This window comes from Schistocerca cancellata, chromosome 1, assembly GCF_023864275.1.
Source record: "Schistocerca cancellata isolate TAMUIC-IGC-003103 chromosome 1, iqSchCanc2.1, whole genome shotgun sequence".
In the NCBI taxonomy this organism is placed as follows: Eukaryota; Metazoa; Arthropoda; class Insecta; order Orthoptera; family Acrididae; genus Schistocerca; species Schistocerca cancellata.
Window position 1 is genome coordinate 926,656,372 of NC_064626.1, and position 27,410 is coordinate 926,683,781.

The following is a 27,410-nucleotide window of genomic DNA, read 5'->3' on the forward strand; positions in this document are numbered from 1 at the left end:
AGAACAGTGAATTGCATGATCAGAATAAACAGATTTCACAGGGGAAATTAATTTACATTAGTTCGTAATTCATGTAATGTGTGCTCAGTAGTGGATTCTATCATCAAATTTTTTGGGAAGAATAACAGCAAGAAAAGAAAAGAAAGCTAGTATAGATCCAAGCTATTTTAATTAGGAATATGAAAGACAAAGTAAGACGGCGGGGGCCAAAGCTGCTTTGTCACAGGTTGAAAAAGTGTTTTGAAGAACACACATTCATGCTTAAAGCAGAATCCATCAATGCTACACTCCTCCCTTTACTGTGATGGCTTATTTTTAAAGGAGAAAGTGAAATGTCAGAGAAGATGACATCACGTTGGTAGCAAGAAAAGCCATGCGTACAGTTATAAAATTTAGAAATTATGCACTGAGCTTTAACCCTTTGTTGCCTGACGGTACTTAAAAGTACCAGTAAGTTTTGACTCTCATTATTTTCTCGTGGTGCAGTTTCGTGATCTGAAAGCCTGTCGGTACGTAACGGTAACTCTGTTCTACTGTTTCATAGATGTTATTGTGCAATACATAGACCTCTCTGGCGGTCAGAGCTTGAAATTGATTTTCGCGCGCTGCTGTGAAAACAGAAGATTGTATGTGCTTGTTTCCATGGTGTTGCCTGAATTTGTGTGCAATTTATTGAAACTTCCGTTGAGTTTTCCATTGCACGTACTTACCTTCTTTGTTTTTTTATAATAGTTTGAAGCATTACGTTAGAAGTGAATGAGATAAAGTGGAAATTATAAGGCGGACTTATTAGTACCGTCAGGTTGTGCGAACACTTTATTGTAGCAATAATGCGTTACCTCTCACTAGTTGTTCTGTCCACTTTTTCTCACACAGAAATCCGTAAATACATTTGCCTGTGGAACAATTAGAACAAACAGGAAAGGTTTGCCAGGTAATTTACCTAAATAAAAATGTCTAAACCGTGGGGAATCAAATCACAGAGATTCATCGTTAGACCTAACAGTATTTCAATGAAGGGAAAATAAAGTATTGTATTTTGCGTCAAACTTCCATGGCACTGAACAGAGCGTAGTGACAAGAAAACAGAAAGATGGAACTAGTATGACTATACCATGACCAGTTATTGTATGTGATTACAATAAACACATGGGTGGCGTGGATCATGCAGACAGATTACGTTCAACTCATGATCTTGACAGGCGATCAAAGAAATGGTGGCACCGTCTCTCCTGGGGAGCAATAGAAATTGCTTTTGTCAATGCTTCCGTAATTTTCAGTGATCTACATGGGGCACTGCCACTGCTGGAATTCTGGAGTGCTGTGGCACTAGGGCTAATGAATGAACAGCAAGTGCCAAATCTCAAAAAGAGAAACTCTGGTAAAGATCGAATAACTCCCCCAAAGAGAAGGAACGATAACTTTTCTGTTCCGAAGAATGTACGTCTTGGCAACTGAGAAAACCATTTTGTAGTGTTCAGTTGTAAAAGAGGACGATGCGAAATGTGTGCGAAAATTAAAATTCAGTCGACAGCACATTCACAATGTAGCACATATAAAGTGTATTTGTGCTACAATGAGAAAAAGAACTGTTTCCTACAATTTCATGGGGTATCGCTAACACTAAATATGTGATATGTGTATACTGTCATAAATGTATAGCTAAGTTACTATGTATTGTGAAGTTGCACTAGAATAAATTTATGCGAAATTTAAACAAACATTCAAAAATATCATATTTCTTTTAATTAATTTTCTAATGTAAAAATTAATATTTATGTGGAATAAAGTACAAGTTATAAAAATTGGAGCACTTTTCTGCGCATATTGTGATTCTGTCCATGGAGTCTGACGGTACTTCTGAGTACCAGGAGAGAAAAAAAGTTGTGAAAAATAAAATAAAATTTTACAAAAAATCCTACCGTCATTTGAGGCCACAATAGCATAAATTCTGCAAAGAAAATGTTAAAAAGTAAATATTTTCTTATGTCAGGAAACAAAGGGTTAAGCAATTTTCCTGCTGCATGGACTGATTTCGCAAGGAATTACTGCTTTCTTTAACCATGTGAATGCGATTCGGGCCCAGAAGCCGTCACTGGAAAGCGGCGAGTTTGGTGACACAAGACGGTGTTATTGTTAACTATTAATGCAAGGAAACAGTTTGCATAATAACAGTGATTAGAAACTGACTTCGTTAAAAAAAAATTTAGACTGCAGATGTGGCACCACATCGTTGCGTCCACTTGTTCCACATTGCACCTACGCCATGCTACCAGCTTGCTGCTGACACCCAAATTTGTGCATCTGAAGATGGGACCATAATTTTCCCGAAACTGGTCGGTTTGCAATCAAACAGTCGCAACTGAAGCGAATGTTATCAGTCTCATTGTATTTATATGTAAACCTATTTATAATGGCATGGTATCATAGATCCTCTTGAAAATGAACCATGTTGGAAACTAGAAATGGAAAAATAAAATAACGTACGAAACTAAATTGCACCTCTAGTGGAGTACGCCTATAAAGAAATCATTTTACAAAATTTATTGAAGCTGCAGAACAGCATTTACAAAACATGTTCAACTCATTTCTTCCTTGTCCCATTCATTCATCATTTTCCTTTTTTACAGGGAAGAATTGCTTCACATTTTTTATTACGTAGGCCTGCTTCCAATATTTAGTCATTCCTGGATTATTTATGTTATCTGTACGATCTTCAGCACACTATCAGCCGCACTTTTTCCCATTCTCTCGCTTTGCCTCTCGATTAAATAATTCATCTAAAAGAATTTAGTATTTTATCTATCTTCTGTATTTTATCCATCGTCTGTATTTCTGTTTGTTGAAATGATCAGAAACCAGCGGCACGAAAGAAATTTTATTCCTTCACCGGTTTCAAGCACCTAGCGCCCATCTTCAGAAGAATAAAAAGGGAACATAAATGTGTGGCGACTGGGCCAGTCTGAAACATTCCCTTAGAAATATTAGTGAATTACTGTGCTGATAAACCTCTTACGTTATTTGATTTTCAAACAGCTGAGCAGAACTGAACGTACTCAGACATTTCTCTCTTTACTTACTCTGATCAACACTAAACTGACACACAATATTTTTAGCGCAACGCAATCTGACTTTCAATAATCCCTACAAAAGAATGGCCGTGACTAACAGTAACCTTAACCTTTCATGAAGCACTTACCTCACAAATATCTTCGTTACTTGAACTACTGCAATACAGCGAGCGCCAATACTGCCAGCTGAATAAAAGATTCTAACTACTGAAGGCACTAACTACTGATAGGCATAGTTAGCAAATGAAAGATTTTGATAGAGAACAAACAATGTATTTACCTTAATAGTGTTCAAAAGTCGTAATATATACAGCCGTTCATGGCATCCAGTCTTACAAATTTACTGTCTCTAATGGACACACGTCCAGATCGTCCGCTCTCAAAATTCCGTCATCTCTCTCCCCACATCCATCACTGCTGGCGGCTCACCTTCAACTCCGCAATGCTACGCGCTGTTCACATCCAACTGCCCAACACTACAATAGCGAATATTTCGACAATGCCAACCATCCACAGACTGCACACAGCACAGTCAATGATTTTCATACAGAGCGCTACGTGGCGTTACCAACATAAAAACCTAAACAGCCTACTTACAAGTCATTCAAGTAAAAGAACTGTGCCATTTATTATGTTGGAGCGGCGACAAAATGTCAGGTATGTAGTTTCCCGTCTCTTTCTTCACTTCACAGTGGGTAGGAAGTGGGAATCGAAGCAAACTCGCTCTGTGGTGTGCGGGATCCTGTAGCAAAGGCAGCAACGCCAGTACCAGATTTTTGGGCACGTTGTTTTTTTCACTCTCGCGAGCAGCTAATGGCATACTGTCGCTGTGTGCTCTGCTCCACTCTCCAACCGCCGGCCCCCTCCCCCCGCCCCACCTTCGCGAGGCTGGTAATCCATCATCTGTTACCACACGCTCCGGCGGGTCGGCGTTTGGTCGGGACGCTGCGGTACCCGCCGCGGCCACGGAACGCTGCACTTAGCGACTGCATCTCCCTGGCCGAACTGACGTTTTTACAGGTCATCTGTCTGCTAATGGAAAGGCTTCAGCTACTCTCGGTGAGGGATGAAAGGTCTCTGCAGAACTCTTTGTTGCCTTTTTGCGCAGAAACCGCAAAACCTGCGGTGTCTACTCTCCCAACCCAACCTGCGGACATTAACGCATCCACCACTGTGAAATAAATAATCACTGCTTTTGAATAATCACTGTTTTTCTGTTGGAAGGAGTAAAAACAGAAACTGAAAGTAGAGTTATTATCACATAATTCATAGACGACTAGCCTTTCGATTTAACAGAAAAATATAATTTCTGTTTATAATATAAGGGGCGATCAGGAAGGTTTCCTTTGAGGGCGCTGCTGAAGCGTACATACCAGGCATCACCCAGTGTTCTCTATTAGGTCTCATACTGAAGACAGTTGTCGAGAATCTCAGTACCGACCTCTGTGCACTAACAATATGGGCTCAGGACATAGGGTCAAAGCTCAGTCCATCCAAATCCCAGGTGGTAGTGGTTGGTCTTTCTGGACTCATTAGGCCGAGTTATCGGGAATCCCTACCGTCTTTAACCCTACATTTCACAAATATGAATTTCTCTCCTTCAACAAAGAGTCTAGGAGTAATAACAGATGAAAATATAAATTGGACGAGCACTTAACTTCAGTGTGCAGGAAGGCATCACCATCTCTCCATGCCGTACAAAAACATAAAAAACTTTAACCTCTTGACCTGAATAAGACTCCTGTACGAACATTTCTGTTTTCAGTTGTTGAATAAAGTGATATCACCTTGCAAAGCCTTCCTCGAAAAATCTCCTGAAAGTAGCTCTTTCGACTCTGATCGGATTTCACCACCATATGCACAGTTGTCCTGGCTGTGTGCAGACAAGCGCCGACATTTCCATGCCCTCCGCCTTTTTTTTTTTTTTGCTGTCTTATCCGCGTAAATTTCCCCTTCATCTCGTAACGCTCTTATCTGAAAAGCTAGGCAGAAACACCCGTTCCCATCAGAGCAAAATCCTTTCTGTCTTTCTCCGTTGTTCACCCACTTTCTCGAAGTCCTTCTCAGTAGCAGGAACCTAGCTCCGGAATAATCTCCCTCATTATGTTAGAGAACTGAAAAAGCCCTCCAGCTTCGGAAGACAGCTTATGAAGTACGTATCAGACCAAGAATAATCATAACGATTATCCCTGTGCACACTCCTTACTCTTGTACATCGTACTTTCCAACCAAGTACTCTTAGCTGGAGCAGTCTCCTTTAATTTCCTTTCCCTAGAGCTCGCTGTATCAAAAAACATCTATTTTTTACACCCATATATTCTTTTTGTAACTGCCACTATCATTACTTTTTATTACTTCTTTCTATTCTCAGACGTTATGTCTGGTCAAAAATGGACATTGACGCGGTCAAGCGTGACTTCCTTTTAACTGTACGGTATATGTTATATTGCATTTAGGAACTTTCGGGTCATTGAACATGTATCAATAATTACAGATTTTTGTAGTTGTATATCTATGTTTGGATGTAGCTGTATTGCATTGATGTACTGGTGGATATTGTGAGGTATGACTCCTGTAGTTGATAGTATAATTGGTATAATGTCAACTTTATCCTGATGCCCCATGTCCTTGACTTATTGTTATTATTATTATTATTATTATTATTATTATTATTACTGTTATCATTATTAGTGGATGCAGCAAGTACTCCAGTATTAAATATACAGGGTGATTGTAAAGTCACTATACATTTCAGTGATATAATAAGTTCAAAAATGGTTCAAATGGCTCTGAGCACTATGGGTCTTAACATCTGTGGTCATTAGTCCCCTAGACCTTAGAACTACTTAAACCTAACTAACCTAAGGACATCACACACATTCATGCCCGAGGCAGGATTCGAACCTACGACCGTAGCGGTCACACCGGCCGGCTTATGGTAAGTCATTAAACATTTCAGTGATATAGTAAGTCACTGTACATTTCAGTGATATAGTAACGGAATATTTGTTTCTTGCAGGTACTACGACAGAATGCTAACCAAAGAAGAACGAATCGCTATTGAGTCTGCTCGTCCTCGTGGAATGACGTATGAACAGGTGCGGACAGACTTTGGCAGACGATTCCGGAAAACAGTCCCCACCAGGCTTGCTATCAAGACCCTAGTCGATGAAATCCAGCGTTCTGGTAGTGTTTCAGATGAAGAACGTCCAGAGAGGCCGGCCATAGCGCCAGACACCGCGCAAACTGTGCAGGATGCGGTCACACGTAGCCCTTCCGCATCTACCTGGAGACACAGTAGGAAGCTTGGTATTCCTCAAACCACTGTATGGAGAGTTCTTCGTTACAAGCTGCACAAACGTGCGAACCATATGCAGGTCGTACATAAGCTTGAAGCTAAATGCTGTGGAAAATGATAATTTGAAGCAAAATGTCTTGTTCAGTGATGAAGCTACATTTCATACCTGTGTACTTGCGAACAGACACAACTGCAGGAACTGGATAGACCAACAACCATGTGTGCTGCAGGAGTGGCAACGGGATATAGCAAAAGTGAAGGTGTGGTTAGGGATAACGAGGTCAACAGTGTAGGGGCCCTTCTTCTTCGCAGAACAAACCGTTACTGGAACCACATACCTAGATATGTTGGAACAGTTGTTGGAGCCCCGGTTGATCTCTGATGGGATTATGGATACTGTTGTTTTAGAATAGGATGGTGCACCACCCCATTTTGCCCTCGTTGTTCGGGATTATCTGAATAAAGCATTTCCCGACAGATGGATTGGTCGTGCCTCTCCACGGATGTGGACACACCGCTCTCCTGACTTGACACCCGTGGACTTTTTTGCATGGAGGTTTATCAAGTGTAAAGTATGCAAGGTTAAGATCCGCAGCACTGAAAACTTAACACAGCGGATTCGAGCCGCAGCTGCTGAGATTACACCAGATATGCTTGGGCAGGTTTTTCGGTCTACAGTGGAGGGCTGGGGGGTGTGCCTAGACATGCAACGTGGTCACATTGAAATGTACTGAAATTATGTCCTATTGTAACATAAGTTGCAGTGCCATTACATGTTGGTTAATAAAATTTCTTTAAGTACGAAAGGTATCGTGACTTTAGAATCACCCTGTATTAGTTCATTACATTACTTACTTATATTGTCGCTACAGACACTCAAATAATTTCAGTACTATTTGTCCTATTAAAATGATTATTTCTTAGGTAACTGGTCCGATGTAAGAAGAGGCCTGATGGGCCTGATCAGATGAGGTTAAATAAATAAAAATAAATAGATAAATATATGTAACATAGCGTGACACCAATGCGGCTATATAAGCACCGACATGTAGACGAAGGGTAAATGTCACATTCGTGTAAGTCCGACGTGCGTGCGGTAAATGTGGAAGCCTGAACTATGGCGACGTTACTACCAGATGTGTCCGACACAGCCTAAGTGCTGTTATTTTGTTCTTGACTTTTTAATGAGAAACACTGGTAGACGTCTATCGGGAAATGTAGAATGTGTATGGGGCAACAGTTCTGTCGAAACCACTGTTGTGGAATGGCGCGCCAAGTTAATGAAAATGCACGTCGCCATGTCGCAAATGTCGTAACGCAAGTTACGTCATGTGGAAGACACTCGAGCACCCGCCCTACAGTTCTGATCTCTCCCGAGTGATTCACGCCTTCGGCCCCTTAAAAGAGGCCTTGAATCGTCGACGATTCCTGTCGGACGAGTTTGTGCAGCAGGCAGTTACGGACTTCTTCACGCAACAGGACACTGCGTTTCAGCAAAACTGGTATCTTCATTATCATGCGTCTGTGGGATGATTGCCTCATTACTCACAGCGATTTTGCCTTAATGGCACACCGATTCTGGACTGTATGGTCTTCTTAAGGAAACTTTTTGTTCGTTCGATATAATATCATTAGAAATGGAATGACTTTAAATGAAATGAAACGATCGATGGCATTGTTGGCCGGGAGGCCCCAGGCAGGGGATTTCGGTCGCCGTATTGCAAGTCCTTTTTAGTTGACGCCAGTTCGGCGACTTGCGAGTCAATAATGGTGATATGATGATGGACACACAACACCCAGTCATCTCGAGCCCGGGCCGCCGTGTGCGGGAAGCGAGAACGCTACCGCTAGACCACGAGCTGCGTGCATCACTTTAAACAATATGGGCTGACTGAGACATATCCTCGCAATTATCAGTGCTCTGTGAACCACTTTGGAACCGAGGAAAAGTGCTGGAACCAAAAGAGTCGTTTTAAAAAGAGCTTCGTGCATAAATCTGAGGTATTTTACTCATCAATGTAAGTGAATGAAAAATTCTACATTCTTGCGAAAGTGCGTAGTATATGTGAACAAGCCAGCGAGCGAGGCGGCAGACTGGTTAAAACTAAAGGCACATATCTGAGAGGAGTCAGATTTAAGTCGGGGGCTGGCCATTCTGAATTACTTTTTTTATGATTTCCACACATCAGGTCATTGCCGGGAAGATACCATTAACAACAGCTTCGTCAGTTTCCTTCTCGACTCTACTCAACTGAACTAGTTCTGCGCCGTCAATAGCCACAGCACCGATGTGATATTTTGTATCAGATTTACTTCCATCCATATCAAAGGAGTAGTGAACACATAGCAGTACCACGCATGATGTGCTACAGGGGCATAGCACTGAGAAGCCTTTGTGACAGTACAGGCACAGCAGTTTTACGGAGCTGTCGGATTTCCAAAAATCCATGTAATCCAAAAAGAAAAGGATAATAATTGAAAAAATGGTTCAAATGGCTCTGAGCACTGTGGGACTTAACTTCTGAGGTCATCAGTCCCCTAGAACTTAGAACTACTTAAACCTAACTAACTTAAGGACATCACACACATCCATGCCCCAGGCAGGATTAGAACCTTTGGCCGTAGCTGTCGCGCGGTTCCAGACTGTAGCGCCTAGAACTGCTCGGCCACTCCGGCTGGCGATAATAATTGACAAATTGTGTATGGCACTATAATAATCAATGATTAACTCAGATATTGGGTGTTAAAGGCAGCATATTCAGAAAACAACAGAAAGAAATGTCTTTTGCTTCTAACTTAGTGGACTGAAGCGTAGATTTACAAATTTCTCCTTACCCAAATGGTCGTGTAACTTTAAAGTAACTTTATTTCGTTAGTTCATATAACTGAATCGATTTTTAATATTTCCCTGTTTAATTTTGTTAAATTTTTGGCTCTGTGAACCATACTGTAAGTACAGTACTTCGGACAGAGACTGTGAGAAAGTATCAGAAGCACTATCAGACTGTCCGCTGGCTACGCTTTTATCTATCCGAAGGTAACTTCATTGACCAGTCGTAAAGAAATGTAGAAAGACATGGACAAAATTTGCTTTTCGCTAATAAATGTTCGTTCTCTTTAAATGCCGAGAAATGGAAGACAAGTCTATTCGAAAGAGAGAAACCGACGCTCTCCTATTTCACAATTACTGGCGAACTTATGGATCAGGTTGTCTACGTATTTACGGGTAATACTCAAAAGCAATATGAAATGGGATGAACACGTAATTTAGTATTACGGTATGCGAACGAGAGATCTGTTGGAACGATTCTTACAAAATACAGTGCCTCTGTAAACGAAATGGCTTACAAGACGATAATGCTACTAATTTTCCAGTGTTCTTAGTCTTTATTAATTAGGAATCAAAGCGGAAGATGGACGAATTCACAAACGTGCTGCTAGGATCGTAAAAAGGCGAAATAGGCCAAAGAGAGCGTAGTATAAATGCCTGGAGAACTTAAATGAACCCAGCTGTTAACTTGTGCCACCACTTGCAACCATGGTTTCATCAACCGTCTACAGCTATTAACTTGTGCCGCCAATTGCAACCATAGTTTCATCAGCCGACTGCAGTTGTTAACTTGTGCTGCCACTTTCAACCATGGTTTCATCAACCGCCTACAGCTATTAACTTGTGCCGCCAATTGCAACCATGGTTTCATCAGCCGGCTACACTCGAATTTCCGTGTTTCTTGCTAAATTTATAAATATTACTGACAGTGACAACTCACTCTTTAGACAGCACTCTTATATGTACATAACATCGAATGTTAGGGAAGATACGTCTGTTATATTAATCAGAAAAGTCCCAGAATCTTTCAGAAACGCGAATATGAATAATAAAACTTTTGCTGACGACAGGACGCGAATTAGAGTTTTCGAATTGGCACCTCCACTTCTGTAACCACTACACGACACAGTGATCATGCATAAATTGTGACTTTAACCTGTGTCACACGTCACCTGCAAGGTTTAAATGCCGATAACTCATTATCTGACATTTAGTTGCAACAATTGAACATTTTCGAGAAATTCTTAATGTGACAGAGCTCCGCAACAGCATGTATTCATAGCACATTACTTAGAATGTGGTTGTAATATAAAACACAGCAAATAAGATCTTAACAAAATGCAATACGGCATTTCCCAGGGGCTTTGGCGAAGTATATCTTTGAAACAATATGACGGTCGCATAGCCTTCCCCGCGCACAAGTTATTTAAATTGACGCAATAGGCTTTCTCAAGAACACCGTTTTTTTTAAAAAAAAAGAAAAGAAAGATGTCCATTTAAGTTCTCCAGACATTTATATTACGCTCTCTTTGGCCTATTTCGACTTTTTACGATCCTAGCAGCACGTGTGTGAATTCGTCCATCTTCCGCTTTGATTCCTAATTAATAAAGACTAAGAACACTGGAAAATTAGTAGCATTAGCGTCTTGTAAACCATTTCGTTTCCAGAGGCACTGTATTTTGTAAGAATCGTTCCAACAGATCTTAATCTCTCGTTCGCATACCGTAATACTAAATTACGTATTCATCTCATTTCATATTGCTTTTGAGTATTACCCGTAAATACGTAGACAACCTGATCCATAAGTTCGCCAGTAATTGTGAAATAGGAGAGCGTCGGGTTCTCTCTTTCGAATAGACCTGTGATTACTGTCTGTCTTTTTTACTATGATTTTTATTCTTGACTCATGGAACACAATACATGTCATTTGACAAGAGCACTGTTAATGAAATTTTAAAGTTGTTATGTGATTTCATCTACCTTAGATAGTCTTAGAACTATCGAAATCAGGTTATTGTCTTTTTTTTAATATTTGTGTGCAGCTGGTTGTCTGATTATTACATGTTATATAGAAAAATTGCCAACGACCTTGCCGCAGTGGTAACACCGGTTCCCGTCAGATCACCGAAGTTAAGCCCTGTCGGGCTGGGCTAGTACTTGGATGGGTGACCATCACCGCGCGACCGCTACGGTCGCAGGTTCGAATCCTGCCTCGGGCATGGATGTGTGTGATGTCCGTAGGTTAGTTAGGTTTCAGTAGTTCTAAGGGACTGATGACCTCAGAAGTTGAGTCCCATAATGCTCAGAGCCATTTGAACCATTTGGGTGACCATCCGGTCTACCGAGCGCTGTTGGCAAGCGGGGTGCACTCAGCCCTTGTGAAGCAGACTGGGGAGCTACATGAGTGAGAAGTAGCGGCTACGGTCTCGGAAACTGACATACGGCCGGGAGAGCGGTGTGCTGACCGCATGCCCCTCCATATCCGCATCCGGTGACGCCTGTGGGCTGAGGATGACACGACGGCCGGTCGGTACCGCTCGGTCCACGAGGGCCTGTGGACGGAGTTTAAAAAATATAGAAAAAATTCTGATACATCGTATAGCACTTCACAGTGGTTTACAGAGTGTGGATGTAGGAGCAGAGTTAGATGTACGGCAGGTAAGGCGTTCATCTGGAGAAGGCCACGTTCCGCATGGCAAGCAATGTTCGCTCTTCACTTCACGCACTTATACTGATTAGCGCTATCCATCTGATATGTAGTAAACTGTACTGCATGTAGTGGAAAAACTGAGCTCAGTTTGTTGGGGTCGCTTGTTGGAAATTCCAGCCATTCTCCTTGGCATTCAACTCGATAGCAGCTGATCCTTGCATCGCGGCCGTATGGCAGTACCGGAACTCACACGAAACGGCAGAATTTGCATGCTCAGCGTGCGGACATGTGTTCCTCCCCCGTTCCCTCGCGAAAGGTCGACTGCAGTGTCGGTTGCTGCTAGCTGGTGTCGACCTCCCCGGGAACGGTGGAGTCTCAGGCCGCGGCTGCTGCTGCGGCCTTCGTCATAACGTTCCGGCGCTCAAGGCGAGTGTTTGACACTTGCGCGGAATGCGCGCCGCGCGCCCTCACTCCGTCAGGAATGGAGAGAGGCGGCCGGAAGTGAAAGTGTGGCGCAGAACGGCCAACGCGCCGTGTGATTAGGCCGGCGAGAGCGCCGCGCTCAAACAAGGGCGCCCGCACACGCTGTCAGCGAAGCCGCTTTCCCACGGGCTGACGTCGAAGTGTTGGGTGGTCGGACTAGCAGAATCATGGAAGCAAATCATCGGTAATATCAATCGAAAACTGAGCTGTATAGCTTATAATTTCATAATCGATTATCGATTCATTCTAGATTTCGACACCTGGCAGCGACCAGGTTGACGCTAACTTAAATTCGCGATACACAAATTCTATTTATTTTCGGAATATAAGACATAAACAACAGAGAACTGCCGCTAATTGCTTACTGATCCCTTAGCATATAATGCTTTTGAAATTATATTTTATGATCCTTATAAGAACTTCATGCTTTGAATGCTGAAACAATTTTAAATTACAACCTCACACACTGTGGTGACAAAAATCACGGGATAACGGTATGCACATGTTTGCATGGCGATAGTATCGTGTACACAAGGTATAAAACGACAGTGAATTGGCGGAGCTGTCATTTGCACTCAGGTGATTCATGTGAAAAATTTTCCAATGTCATTATGGCCGCGAGACGGAAGTTAGCAGACTTTGAAAGCGAAACGATAGTTTTGAACTAGACGCGTGGGACATTCCATATCGGAAATCGTTACGGGAGTAAATATTCCAAGAACCACAGAGTCAAGAATGTGCCAAGAGTACCAAAATTTTTCGAATTGTCTCTCACAATACACAACGCACTGGTCGACGGCCTAACAGACAAGCAACACTGGGCGAATTAACCGCAGAAATCAATGTGGGACGTACGACGAACGTGTTGGTTAGGACAGTGTGGCGGAAGTTTGGCATTAATGGGCTGTGGCTGCAGACGAATGACGCGAGTACCTTTGCTAACAGCACGACGTCATCTGCAGCACCTCTCCACGGCTCGTGACCATATCGGTTGGACACTCTAGACGACTGTACAGTTTTTCATAATCACATTTAATTAAAATAACATAGCGCTTGACAAAAAAAAAGAGGCACAAAGGAGTGGAGAATGGAACAAAATGACACTTCACCGGTTAAGAGCGTATGTAACGTTATTTCACTGATTTGGTTCAAAAATGGCTCTGAGCACTATGAGACTAAACATCTGTGGTCATCAGTCCCCTAGAACTTAGAACTACTGAAACCTAACTAACCTAAGGACATCACACACATCCATGCCCGAGGCAGGATTCGAACCTGCGACCGTAGCATCACTGTTTTGGATATGGTGACAAATTTCCGAAGAACTTGGCGGTATGAGTCCACTCACCATTGTGACGTTGCAGCTTCTCTGGGCTTGACTCATACACTGATTCGGTATCATAAAGTCGTTGTGTCTCTCCTGACGTAATCTGGCCCACAACTGTTGTAAGTCATCCTCGAGATCCAGATGCTGGCACTAGGACGGAGGTGACGTCCTAGCTGGCCCCAACCACGTTCTATTGGGAACAAACCTAGGAACGTTGCTGGCGACGGGAGTATCTCACCACCACGGAGACATTTCATATAGCTATGTGTGGAGGAGCAACGTCCTGTTGAAAAATGGCCCCACAATGTTGTCGTTTCACAAGAAACACGTGAGGATGCCGAATGTCCGTGACATGCCGCTGTACCCTCAGAGTTATGTCAATCACTACCAGCTGTGACTTGTAATCATACCCGATAACTCCCCACAGTGTGACGTCGAGACTAATACTGCTGTTACTTTCCAAAATACTGGAAGAGTGGGACATCTCCCCAGATCGTCCCCATACTGGCCGACGATGGCAACCCCGGTGTAGTGCAGATCCGTGATTCATTGCTGAATACAACTGGATGCCATTCATCAGTAGTCCATCCTTCCCGGTCATGACACCACTCCAAACGCAACCGTTAGTGTTACAATTTTAACGATAATCTACGCTTGGGATGGTAACTCCCGACTGTTGATGTTCTTCGACCAATGGTGCGGGATGACTCAGAAGTTTGCTGGAAGTCATTGCTTGTTCTCGGACGACAGATGCAGATGTGGATACGATGCTTGGTGCGCAATACGGTAATCATGCCTACTAGTGGTCAGACGTTGTCGATCGGACCTTTGTTGACTGCTAGGCCTGCTCTCACGTTCCCATCCAGTAAAATATCATACCACTCTCACATTCGAATGCCCCACAAATCTGGATATTGCACTATTACACGAGCCAGCGGAATGGAGACCCACACTCAGGCTCATTTTAAAGACTGTCAGGTGCTGATAACGCTAACTCAGACGAGTATGCGTCATTTCCATGTTCTTAACAGTGACAACGCCACATCTGACGTTATCCACGCCTCTTACACCGGGTGGTCAGAAACTGTCTAAAAAGCTTGTAAGGATGTCCCAGCTTAGGCTGTGGTGAGACGTAATTGTTAGCTAAAAAAAACTTTCATTGGCTTAGATCAATAAAATATTTCTTTATTTAAGACAACGGGTTTCGACAGATTTAGCTATTATCTTCAGGTCTTAAAAATCTTTTGCTTTGAAACATACGCATTTTAAGTTGAATCTCAAGCCAAGTTGTCATGTGTGTGAAAATCAGCACGTTATAAAAGGTTACTCGTAACTAAAATAATACATTACAACTTGATGTGAAGTTCAGCGTAGAATGAACATGTTTCACAACAAAAGACCTGAAGACAAGTGAAGGTTAGTAGAGATTCGTGCGGCTATGAAAAGATCTATAAAACCTGGTAGTCAATGGAAGGCAGGATTCGGTTACGATTGTGGAAGAGTCCGTAATCAGTTACTATTCGTTGCCTTGTACAGTTACACACAATTTATGTCAAACTAGTAACTCCTGACTCAACAATAAATAAAATAGCACACCTTATTAATAAAAGAATAAACAACTGTACAAATAATAGTGTTTTCAGTGAGCTACAATTTAGCACCATTAAATACAGATACAACAGATAATGTTTTAAAAACAAGCCACTGTGATCTGGGCAGAAGGTCTTACACGCCAGGAATGGCAATATATTAAGAATTGTTTAAAACTCGCTGCAACTTACAAATTACAGGTATTGAAACATTAAAGTCAAGTCGCCACAAACACAGCAGAAGGCATTAGACGCCAGGAATGGCAGTAAATAACGTTTTAAGGCTTACTGCTAAAATACAAATACCAAATCAGAATTCTAAGGCAAATGACCACTACCACGGCTGAAGGCCTTACACGCCAGGACGGCAATAATATAAAAAATTTAGAAACCTGCTGTAAAACAGCAAATAAAATAGCAAAGATTAATTAAAAAGACAAGCAACTGATTACCAAACGGGTGAAATAAGATGATGTAAACTTTTTAACACAAGGGACACAAACGGTGCTCCAGGTATCAACCTCTGAGAAGCTCCGGCAACAAACACCTTCGCGAGCGATGTGATAGGCAGCCGAGAGTTGCATTCACTTCACAAGATGGTAACTCAGACTAGTGGCTGTGTAACGAATGACTAATGATAATGTTGCTGAAGCTACCTGACGTCCTCCGGCCGGTGTGGCCGAGCGGTTCTAGGCACATCAGTCTGGAACCGCGTGACCGCTACGGTCGCAGGTTCGCATCCTGCCTCGGGCATGAATGTGTGTGATGTCCTTAGGTTAGTTAGGTGTAAGTAGTTCTAAGTTCTAGGGGACTGATGACCACAGTAGTTACGTCCCATAGTGCTCAGAGCCATTTGAACCTACCTGACGTCCGCCGGCCGGTGTGGCCGAGCGGTTCTAGGCGCATCAGTCTGGAACCGCGTGACCGCTACGGTCGCAGGTTCGAATCCTGCCTCGGGCATGGATGTGTGTGATGTCCTTAGGTTAGTTAGGTATAAGTAGTTCTAAGTTCTAGGGGACTGATGACCACAGATGTTAAGTCCCGTAGTGCTCAGAGCCTACCTGACGTCCGATAACCAAATGGAACGATGGAACAAGACGCCAAAGCCGGAACCGGCGGTCTGCACTACGTCCAGAGTACTGTGTTTAGAGGGCCGGGAACGAGAAAGGAACCACTACCACCAGAGTAAGAAGTCGAGGGAAGCTAATCAGGTCCGCCTTCCCCAAGCTCTCCACTCGCTGCTGTTCGCCTCGGCGACACTATGAGCAACAACACGAATCCAAGTCACTGGAGATTCGCAAGATATCACAATGGTGGAGGTTTCTCTACTTGGACAGAAATGCACTCATCTTAAGGCACCCTCGTGACCAAAGACCTTCCATCGGGCAGTCCATGCGTGCCGCCAGCGGTCCCGGCGTGTTCTCGCACTGCGCGGACCTGGCTCCTCCTGAGTCCCCAACCGAACTGGCCCACTCACACGACCCGGAAAAACAACGACGTCGCCCCAAACATAGGGTAACAGTTACTACATATCGATAACCGCCGCTGCTGCCACTAGCGGACAGGTAACGCTTGCTAAACCGAGTGGCGTCAGTCAACACGATAAGAAGACAAACAACCGCAACCATGCCAACCAAACGATACCGTCTGGCCTCCAATAGAGGGCGGAAACCTACAAACAGCATCAACGCGAGCCGCAGCACGGCTCAATCTATGCGCGGAGCATATGACTACCACCGTCACACCTTAAGCAAAAATGTGACAGAGAATCCGGAACAGTTCTGGTCTTATGTAAAATCACTGTGCGGGACTAAGGCTTCCATTCACTCCCTTGTTCACCAGTCTGATGTGGCACTTGAAGATAGCAAAACGACAGCTGAAGTTTTAAATTTCACGCTCGAGAAATCGTTCACACAGGAGAATAGTACAAACATACCGTCATTTGACCATCGGACAGACTTCCGTATGGATGAAATAGTAGTGAACATCCCTGGCGTAGAGAAACAACTGAAAAAGTTGAAAGCAAATAAATCATCAGGTCCGTTTGGAATCCCAGTTCGATTTTACAAAGACTGTTCTACCTCTTTGGCCCCTTACCTTGTCTACATTTTTAGTGAATCTCTCGCGGAGCACAAAGTCCCAAGATACTGAAAAAAAAGCGCAGGTAACAACTGTATATAAGAAGGGCATAGGAACGGATCCCCAAAATTACAGAATATCCCTAATTTCGGTTTGCTGCAGAATCCTTGAACATAGTCTCGGTTCGAATATAATAAGCTTTCTTGAGACTGAGAAGCAGCATGGGTTTACAAAGCATCTCTGGTGCGAAACTCAGCTTGTCCTTGTCATGTGATATACTGAGAACAACGGAAGAAAGGCTACAGGCATATTCCATATTTCTAGATCTTCGGAAAGCACGGAAAGCATTTGACATGGTACCCGCTCGCAGGCTGTTAACGAAGGTATGAGCATATGGAGTAAATTCACAGCTATGTGAGTGGCTCCAAGACTTCTTAAGTAAGAGAACCCAGTATGTTGCCCTCGGTGGCAAGTGTTCATCAGAGACAAGGGTATCGTCGGGAGTATCCCAGGGAAGTGTGATAGGATCGCTGTTGTTCTCTATGTACTCAAATGATTTGGCGGGCGCGGTAGGCAGCAATCTGCTGTTGTTTGCTGATAATGCCATGGTGTACGGTAAGGTATCGAAGTTGACTGACTGTACGAAGGTGCAACACGACTTAGATAAAATTTCTTGTTGGTACTAGCTGTAGATGTAGGAAGATCGAACCTGAAATGTTCGAATGTAGTATCACCACTGACCTGCTTGACACAGTCAAGTCGTTTAGATACCTGGGTGTAACGTTGCAAAGCGATATGAAATGGAACGAGCATGTAGGAAAGGCGAATGGTCGCCTTCGGTTCATTGGGAGAATTTTAGGAAAGAGTGGTTCACCTGTGAGGGACACCGCATACATAACGCTGGTGCGACCTACTCTTGAGTACTGCTCAAATGTTTGGGATCCGTACCAGGTCTGATCAAAGGAACACATCGAAGCAGTTCAGAGGAGGGCTGCTAGATTCGTTACCGGTAGGTTCGAACAACACGTAAGTCTTACCGAAATGCTCCGGGAACGCCAATGTGAATTCCTGGAGGGAAGGCGTCGTTCTTCTCGAGAAATGCTGTTGTGAAAATTTAGAGAACCGGCTTCTGAAGCAGGCTACCGAACATTTCTACTGCAGCCAACGTACATTGCGCGTAATGATCACGAAGATATGAGAAATTGGGCTCATACGAGACGTATAGAAAGTAGTTTTTCCCTCGCTCTGTTTTCGATTGAAACAGGAAAGGGGATGGGTAATAATGGTACAGGGTACCCTCCGCCACGCACCGTACGGTGGCTTGCGGAGTATCTACGTAGATTCTGCGCAGATACAGACGACCGTTAAGTCTGCCGAAACTAAATAAAGAAATATTTTATGCGATGTAGGGTGATGACGCTTTTTAGCAAATAAAACAGATCACTACTTCAGTACTCTCAAAACGAGAAAATTCAATCAAATAACTGTTAAGGAAAAAAATTAGAAACGTTGCGCCGCTTCCGAGTTAATTAGCACTGAAGTTAGCCAAACGGGGTGGTGTGTGCGCAAATTCAAGCGGCCCACCAATTTTTGTATTGCTCTCTTTTTCGGTTTTAGAAAACCAAACGAAAAGCGCGTTTGGCGACATTATTTCTGGTCGGCAGTTTGAATATGTGCGCGTAACGTCCTGACTGGCAAACTTCAGTGCTATTGAACTCGGCGCAACGTACCGATTTTTTTTCCTTAACATTTATTTCCCCACACATCCTACCCTGAAACACCCTTACAAGCTTTTCAGACTGTTTCCGACCACCCAGTATACCTCACCATGCCTTATAACAGTACTAAGCCCGAACAAAACTATCGCTCTCTGGTGGCCCTTCTACCTGTCACAGGGAATGGCATTTCTAATAGTTTACATATTCGCCGACAGTGTGCACGTGCACGAATTTTCTTTGATATTCGACCATGTCCTCTGTGTGCTTTGTCTGTCAGGCAGTATAATCCTCAGTAACCGATGATTTTCATTAAACCTGCTTTGCACGTTTATAAAGCTGCTGAAGCTTTGTAGAAGAAATTCCAGAAAACTAAATGTAGTTTGTCTGGGAGTGTACGCAGCTTTAAGTGTGGAGGTGGTGGTGAGGTAGGATGACATGGGTACAGCTCTTTTCCTGTCAGACACGTCGTAACTAACGGCAACAAATGTGTTCTGCGTGCGTTGTAAGATGTAGCGCAGGCTCTAAACCAGGGGCGTCCAACCCACGGTCTCCGGGCCGCATGTAGCTCAAAGCAGGTATCAGTACGGCGCAAGACGTGAGCATTTATCACACGATCAGTGAAGAAAAATTCATAAAATTCCATTTATGTGAACTTGCGATAAAACGAATATATCTCAGACTCGCGCCACATGATGCAGTTCTCTCATTTGTCCATAACGTAGTTCTTCTGTTTTTCATTAGTTTTATTTGTTAAGTATGTTACGTGTTGCCCAAAAGTACTTGTCTTCTTCCAGTGCGGCCCAGGGAAGCTAAAAGGATGGGCACTCCTATTCTAAACGACGCTCGTGTAGCGATAATATAGATGAGAATGAAATTTTCGTGTATGTACTTCGGTTTCGTTCCTTGCCAAACGAAGTGTCACCTCACTGCGATTGGATATAGCTGCCCGCAGGAGGGACAGCGGTCGTTTCGTAGCACATCGAGTGCGGTTGGAAAAGTGACACGAGACGGAACAACGCTGTCATAAGGCGGTGTGGCGTGGCCGCTATCCCTGCCGCAGATGGAGCTGTACGTGACACGGATCCCATTGTAGCCGCGTCAAACCCATTACACCCCGCCGGCAGAGATAGCGGGCCAGCCGTACTGCATTCAGCGCCACGACACGCGCGAATCGAAACTAATTCCTAGCCGGTGTGCCGCCGGTAGGGTACACGCGACGAACCAGTCGCTCTCGGCTGCACGGCCGCTGCCGAAGGCGTCTCAGGGGAAAAAACCGGCTGCAGCGTCTTCGTGCGCTGTCGATTATTAGGAATCCGCCGGGTCGTAAGGCGATACTGCTATCGGCAGACGATGGGGCGCGAGATTGCGATCAAGTTTTCCATCAAGGGGACTCGTTTACGTCGTCGAGTGATAAGTTTTCGTTCCGAAATTTAGCCAGGCTCGGGATTTCGGTCACGTACTTGGATTTTAATCTGGCACCGTCGCAGTTTTTGTGCATGTTATAACCTAAGCGTTCCAATATTCCGAGGTAATGGGATGTGTTGAGCACGCGTCATTGACTTCACAGGTTTTCCCCTCTCTTGCGTGCTTGTGCGTGCATGCGTGTGTGTGTGTGTGTGTGTGTGTGTGTGTGTGTGTGTGTTTGAGAGAAAGAGAGAGAAGAGTGATAGATTGTGAGTTAGTGTGTGTGTGTGTGTGTGTGTGTGTGTGTGTGTGTGCGTGTGAGCGCGAATGAACACCTGCGCTCCATCCTCTCTCTGGGTCCATTTATTCCACTTATCTCGGATATCGCGCGCTTGAAACGGAGCAATTAAGGTACTGAAATACGTCGACATTTACGTCTAAAGAGATAAACGTGTGTCCTAATTCGCGAGAGTGATCAACTACCCCGTACAGCAGAACATCTCTGCACGCGGGAATTATACAGTCTGTTTCAAGTGTAGTTTTAAGGGACTCTGAAACAGACCTGCTATTTGGGTGAATGTTCTGAGTACGAGCGATATCATTCCAATACGATGGACGAGCTTTTGATGGGTTTCACTGATTTGTTTTAGAAATTTTAATATTAATGCCTTTTAAACATATGCAGGAAAATATAATAATAATAATTATTATTTTTAAGAATAAATAAGTGAATAAAAATAGTAATAAAAAGAAAATAAATAATTTTTATTTTATTTAAAAATGTCTCTCCCTCTATATATTCACAAAACAGTTGAATGCAGAAAACTGAGAATGTTTGTAACACTTAGAAAAACAACTGAAATTCTGTATTAAAAAGATGGCAGTTACAGTGATGTGTAACGTAAACAGTGAACAGTAAGACGTTCACCTGGTTGTCAGATGAGAAAAAGCAGTTTGCTTGGACGCAATGAATTAGAAGTTACCTGTAAGTACATTTCATAAAAAAAAGAAGTTAAGGAACTGTTTTTGTGTAAAAATGGACAAATAATGTAATATTTTTAGGACACTCACTGAGGATGCCTTGTAAAAAAGACGAAACTCGTCTGGGTGCATAAATAAAAAAAATTTCGATGTGCAGCATGCAAAAAAGGCATTTTTTAAACAATTGCAATTTACATACAGCTGCTGTGAAAATGACCACTACGAGAAACGTGTTATATAAGCCCTGCCAGGCATTTCCAGTTGTCCTCTACCACAGATTCAGAATACTACATCTCAAAATCCATAAAATCATGGCACACGTAAAGTTCAACAGTATTTGTCAATCCAATAACCTTGTACCCAACTACGTCAATGCAAAGATCAGAAACAATTCGTCTAGGGATATACACTCCTGGAAATGGAAAAAAGAACACATTGACACCGGTGTGTCAGACCCACCATACTTGCTCCGGACACTGCGAGAAGGCTGTACAAGCAATGATCACACGCACGGCACAGCGGACACACCAGGAACCGCGGTGTTGGCCGTCGAATGGCGCTAGCTGCGCAGCACTTGCGCACCGCCGCCGTCGGTGTCAGCCAGTTTGCCGTGGCATACGGAGCTCCATCGCAGTCTTTAACACTGGTAGCATGCCGCGGCAGCGTGGACGTGAACCGTATGTGCAGTTGACGGACTTTGAGCGAGGGCGTATAGTGGGCATGCGGGAGGCCGGGTGGACGTACCACCGAATTGCTCAACACGTGGGGCGTGAGGTCTCCACAGTACATCGATGTTGTCGCCAGTGGTCGGCGGAAGGTGCACGTGCCCGTCGACCTGGGACCGGACCGCAGCGATGCACGGATGCACGCCAAGACCGTAGGATCCTACGCAGTGCCGTAGGGGACCGCACCGCCACTTCCCAGCAAATTAGGGACACTGTTGCTCCTGGGGTATCGGCGAGGACCATTCGCAACCGTCTCCATGAAGCTGGGCTACGGTCCCGCACACCGTTAGGCCGTCTTCCGCTCACGCCCCAACATCGTGCAGCCCGCCTCCAGTGGTGTCGCGACAGGCGTGACTGGAGGGACGAATGGAGACGTGTCGTCTTCAGCGATGAGAGTCGCTTCTGCCTTGGTGCCAATGATGGTCGTATGCGTGTTTGGCACCGTGCAGGTGAGCGCCACAGTCAGTACTGCATACGACCGAGGCACACAGGGCCAACACCCGGCATCATGGTGTGGGGAGCGATCTCCTACACTGGCCGTACACCACTGGTGATCGTCGAGGGGACACTGAATAGTGCACGGTACATCCAAACCGTCATCGAACCCATCGTTCTACCATTCCTAGACCGGCAAGGGAACTTGCTGTTCCAACAGGACAATGCACGTCCGCATGTATCCCGTGCCACCCAACGTGCTCTAGAAGGTGTAAGTCAACTACCCTGGCCAGCAAGATCTCCGGATCTGTCCCCAATTGAGCATGTTTGGGACTGGATGAAGCGTCGTCTCACGCGGTCTGCACGTCCAGCACGAACGCTGGTCCAGCTGAGGCGCCAGGTGGAAATGGCATGGCAAGCCGTTCCACAGGACTACATCCAGCATCTCTACGATCGTCTCCATGGGAGAATAGCAGCCTGCATTGCTGTGAAAGGTGGATATACACTGTACTAGTGCCGACATTGTGCATGCTCTGTTGCCTGTGTCTATGTGCCTGTGGTTCTGTCAGTGTGATCATGTGATGTATCTGACCCCAGGAATGTGTCATTAAAGTTTCCCCTTCCTGGGACAATGAATTCACGGTGTTCTTATTTCAATTTCCAGGAGTGTAAAAGCGAAAGAAACAGCTCAGAAAGTTGTGATGTGTAACGTAAACAGTGAGCTGAAAGTGAACTGGAAGATGTCCACCTGGTTGCCAGATGAGAAAAAGCAGTTTGCTTACATGCAATGAATTAGAAGTTACCTATAAGTATCTTTCCATTTCATAAAAAAAGTTAAGGAACTGTTTTTAAATCTATAACCTAAACGTGAAACCATAACCTATGTGGAAAAATGGACAAATCATGTAATATTTCAGGACACCCATTGAGGATGCCTTGTAAAAAAGGCGAAACGCTTCTGGGTGCATAAATATAAATAAAAATTTCGATGTGTTGCATGCAAAAAAGGCGTTTTCTTTGAAACAACTGTAAATGTCATTTATTTACGACATCACTTTACAAGTGCAAGTTAACTCTCTCTGCGCAGAACTTTACTTAATATGCATTACCAGATGCGTTTCTCTCATCATGAGAGATAAAGGTACCTAAAGCTGTGCGACACCATTTCTACGGGAATGTTTTATATTCATCTTTCCATGATCGTCAATAACATAAAATACCTTCATAGTCTTTCGACTGCCTCCTCATGGAAATAAGAAGAGAATATGGCGGCTGCAGTGGTGTGCTAACATAAATACAGAACACAGTGGAGCCACAGCCGTACGCGCTTCCTACATCGCGGTCGCTCAGAGGCAATCGAGTGGCTCCCGCACACTAGGCGTTTGACTGCCTTAATAAAAATATGTGTGCTTAAAAAGCACTTTCTTGAAAATTTCCTTATCATCTTCCTACTATCAAAATTATTAGGACATTTCGACAGCTATAAGGTCTTTAAAATTGCACCGCTTATCAAAATTTGATTTGTTAGTTTCATATGTGGTAACCAAGACGGCGAAAAATAAAAGCAAATATTTTAATCTCTACAAAAGGCCAGCGGAGAAAAGGCGAATATATGCTGACTGAAAAGTGCATTGCCTGCTGCCTTATTCTGCATTTCTCAGCACTTTTAAAATTTTTACCAAAATATCTGGTACCGTCTTTTTAATATGGAACTCACCTCTTACTACCACAAGCTCCTCTAACTGTAACTCGTTCACACCATTCCAGTCCATCGCTGTAGGCCGCTCTTTATCCATCTGCTCCCACTTGCCCAAGTCGTTGTCATTATCTCTTTGTGTCTCTGTCACAGTCTCACAGCTACAGTCACATTCGTTTCATTCTACTACTACTACTGTCTCCTCTCACGCCGGCCGGAGTGGCCGGGCGGTTCTAGGCGTTTCAGTCTGGAACCACGCGACCGCTACAGTCGCAGGTTCGAATCCTGCCGCGGGCATGGATGTGTATGATGTCCTTAGGTTAGTTAGGTTTAAGTGATTCTACGTTCTAGGGGACTGATGACCTCAGAAGTTAAGTCCCATAGTGCTCAGAGCCATTTGAACCATTTTCTCCTCTCGCAGTCACTGTCTCCCTTTTGTTCTCTCTTACTACTACTTTCATTCCTTCCTATTGCTCCTTTCTCTTCTCACGGTCGCTATCAGCGCGACAGAATGTCAATCCTAAGGGCCCAGGTTCGATTTCCGGCTGGGTCACAGATTTTCTCCGCTCAGGACTGGGTGTCGTGTTGTCCTAAACATCATCATTTCATCACCACCGACGCTCAAGTCGCCGAAGTGGCGTCAAATCGAAAGACTTGCACTCGGCGAACGGCCTACCCGACGGGAGGCCCTAGTCACATGACATTTACATTTACTGTCGCTATCTCTCTCCCTCTCTTCCTCGTTGTCATTGTAACAGACTGTCTCTCATTATCATTAGCTCTCACTCATTTGCACTTTCTCCTTCTCTTTATTCTCTCCACGCCAACGCTGTCTCCTTCACTCTTTTCCTAGCGCTGCTCTGTCACTGTCAACCATATTCCACTGGCTACTATCTTCCGGTATTTATTCATTTTCTGTCTCTTTTCCGCTGCCACTGTCTTCTTCCAAATCAGCGTAAGAGGGAACGAATATCTTCGCATGCAAAAATTTGTAGGAAAATTTTTAAGAATGCTGAGGTAGGCGCCGGCCGGAATGGCCGAGCGGTTCTAGGCGCTACAACCTGGAACCGCGCGTCCACTACGGTCGCAGGTTCGAATCCTGCTTCGGGCATGGATGTGTGTGATGTCCTTAGGTTAGTTAGGTTTCAGTAGTTCTAAGTTCTAGGTGACTGATGACCTCAGAAGATAAGTCCCATAGTGTTCAGAGCCATTTGAACCATTTTTTGAGGTAGGCAGAATTAGGCAGCTGGTACTTCAATTTTCGTTCAGATCTTTTAATGAACAAGAGTATATTTGACTTTTTCGTGTTCCGATAGGAGCATTTTCCGCTGGATCCCTTTTTTCCCTGCTACAACAGGGCGTCTCACTCATATCAAAACTACAATATGGGTTAGAAAAAGTTTCATAGTTCACTTATGTAAAACTGAAATAACACAAAACTAATTTTACACCTCAGAAATTTCATGTGCTTCAGTACTACAAAATGAGGCTTCCAGAAAACTTGTGATGATAACAGAGATATTTTACAGCACATTTCTCCGTGCTACGTTACTTTATACTCTGCTTTTTCGCCTGAGATCGGATTTTAAGTGCGTATTTTACAAGTGGGATAATACTGGAATTCTATATCTCGGAAACGGATAAAGATATCAATAAAATTTTCAAGGTATTTCGAGATAGATGTCTTAAGAATAGTCGTAATAAAGTACATCTATTTGCTGTGCATAACCGTTTTAGAATTCGCAGCTTGGTCTTACTTCCCAACAACCATGTTTTTGGGGTGTTTCTCGATAATGGATCAAGATTTTGAAAACAGTAAGATGGAAGTTCTATATATGTGCCTAGAGAATATACCGTTAAAATTTGGGCAATTTTTTGCTGTTAGTATTTAGATTTCACCCAACACAGCATTTTACGTGCGTAGTTTCCGTGTACAAGCAGGGTAAGTTTGAACTTCTGTACCTCGTTAACAGGCAAAGCTATCAAGAAAATCTTCAAATAGTTCGAGATGGGGATCTTAGGAATGTATAATAAATATTTCAGCGATTTTCTGGGCATAGTCATCTTGGAACACATGGCTCAGTTTTGATACTCAAAAACCATATTTTTCGGGTTTTCTCAGGAAAGGCCCACGAATTAAACAGTGCCACCGTAAGTGCCTTAAGGCGCACAATATATCACATATAATGCAAACAGAACGATCGAATTGCTCCATTTGCCTTAGTTGGAGGAACTCTGTAATAAGCAAACTTTGACCCTGTACTGTAGGACAGTTATACACTACTGGCCATTAAAATTGCTGCACCACGAAGATGACGTGCTACAGACGCGAAATTTAACCGACAGGAAGGAGATGCTGTGATATGCGAATGATAAGCTTTTCAGAGCATTCACACAAGGTTGGCGCCGGTGGCGACACCTACAACGTGCTGACATGAGGAAAGTTTCCAACCGATTTCTCATACACAAACAGCAGTTGACCGGCGTTGCCTGGTGAAACGATGTTGTGATGCCTCGTGTAAGGAGGAGATATGCGTACCATCACGTTTCCGACTTTGATAAACGGCGGATTGTAGCCTATCGCGATTGCGATTTATCGTATCGCGACATTGCTGCTCGCGTTGGTCGAGATCCAATGACTGTTAGCAGAATGTGGATTCGGTGGGTTGAGGAGGGTAATACGGAACGCCGTGCTGGATCCCAACGGCCTCGTGTCACCAACAGTCGAGATGACAGGCATGTTATCCGCATGGCTGTAACGGGTCGTGCAGCCACGTCTCAATCCGAGTCAACAGATGGGGACGTTTGTAGGACAACAACCATCTGCACGAACAGATCGACGACGTTTGCAGCAGCATGGACTATCAGCTCTGAGACCATGGCTGCGGTTACCCTTGGCGCTGCATCACAGATAGGAGCGCCTGCGAAGGTGTACTCAACGACGAATCTGGGTGCACGAACGGCAAAACGTCATTTTTTCGGATGAATCCAGGTTCTGTTTACAGCATCAAGATGGTCGCATCCGTGTTTGGCGACATCGCGGTGAACGCACATTGGAAACGTGTATTCGTCATCGCCATACTGGCGTATCACCCGGCGTGATGGTATGGGGTGCCATTGGTA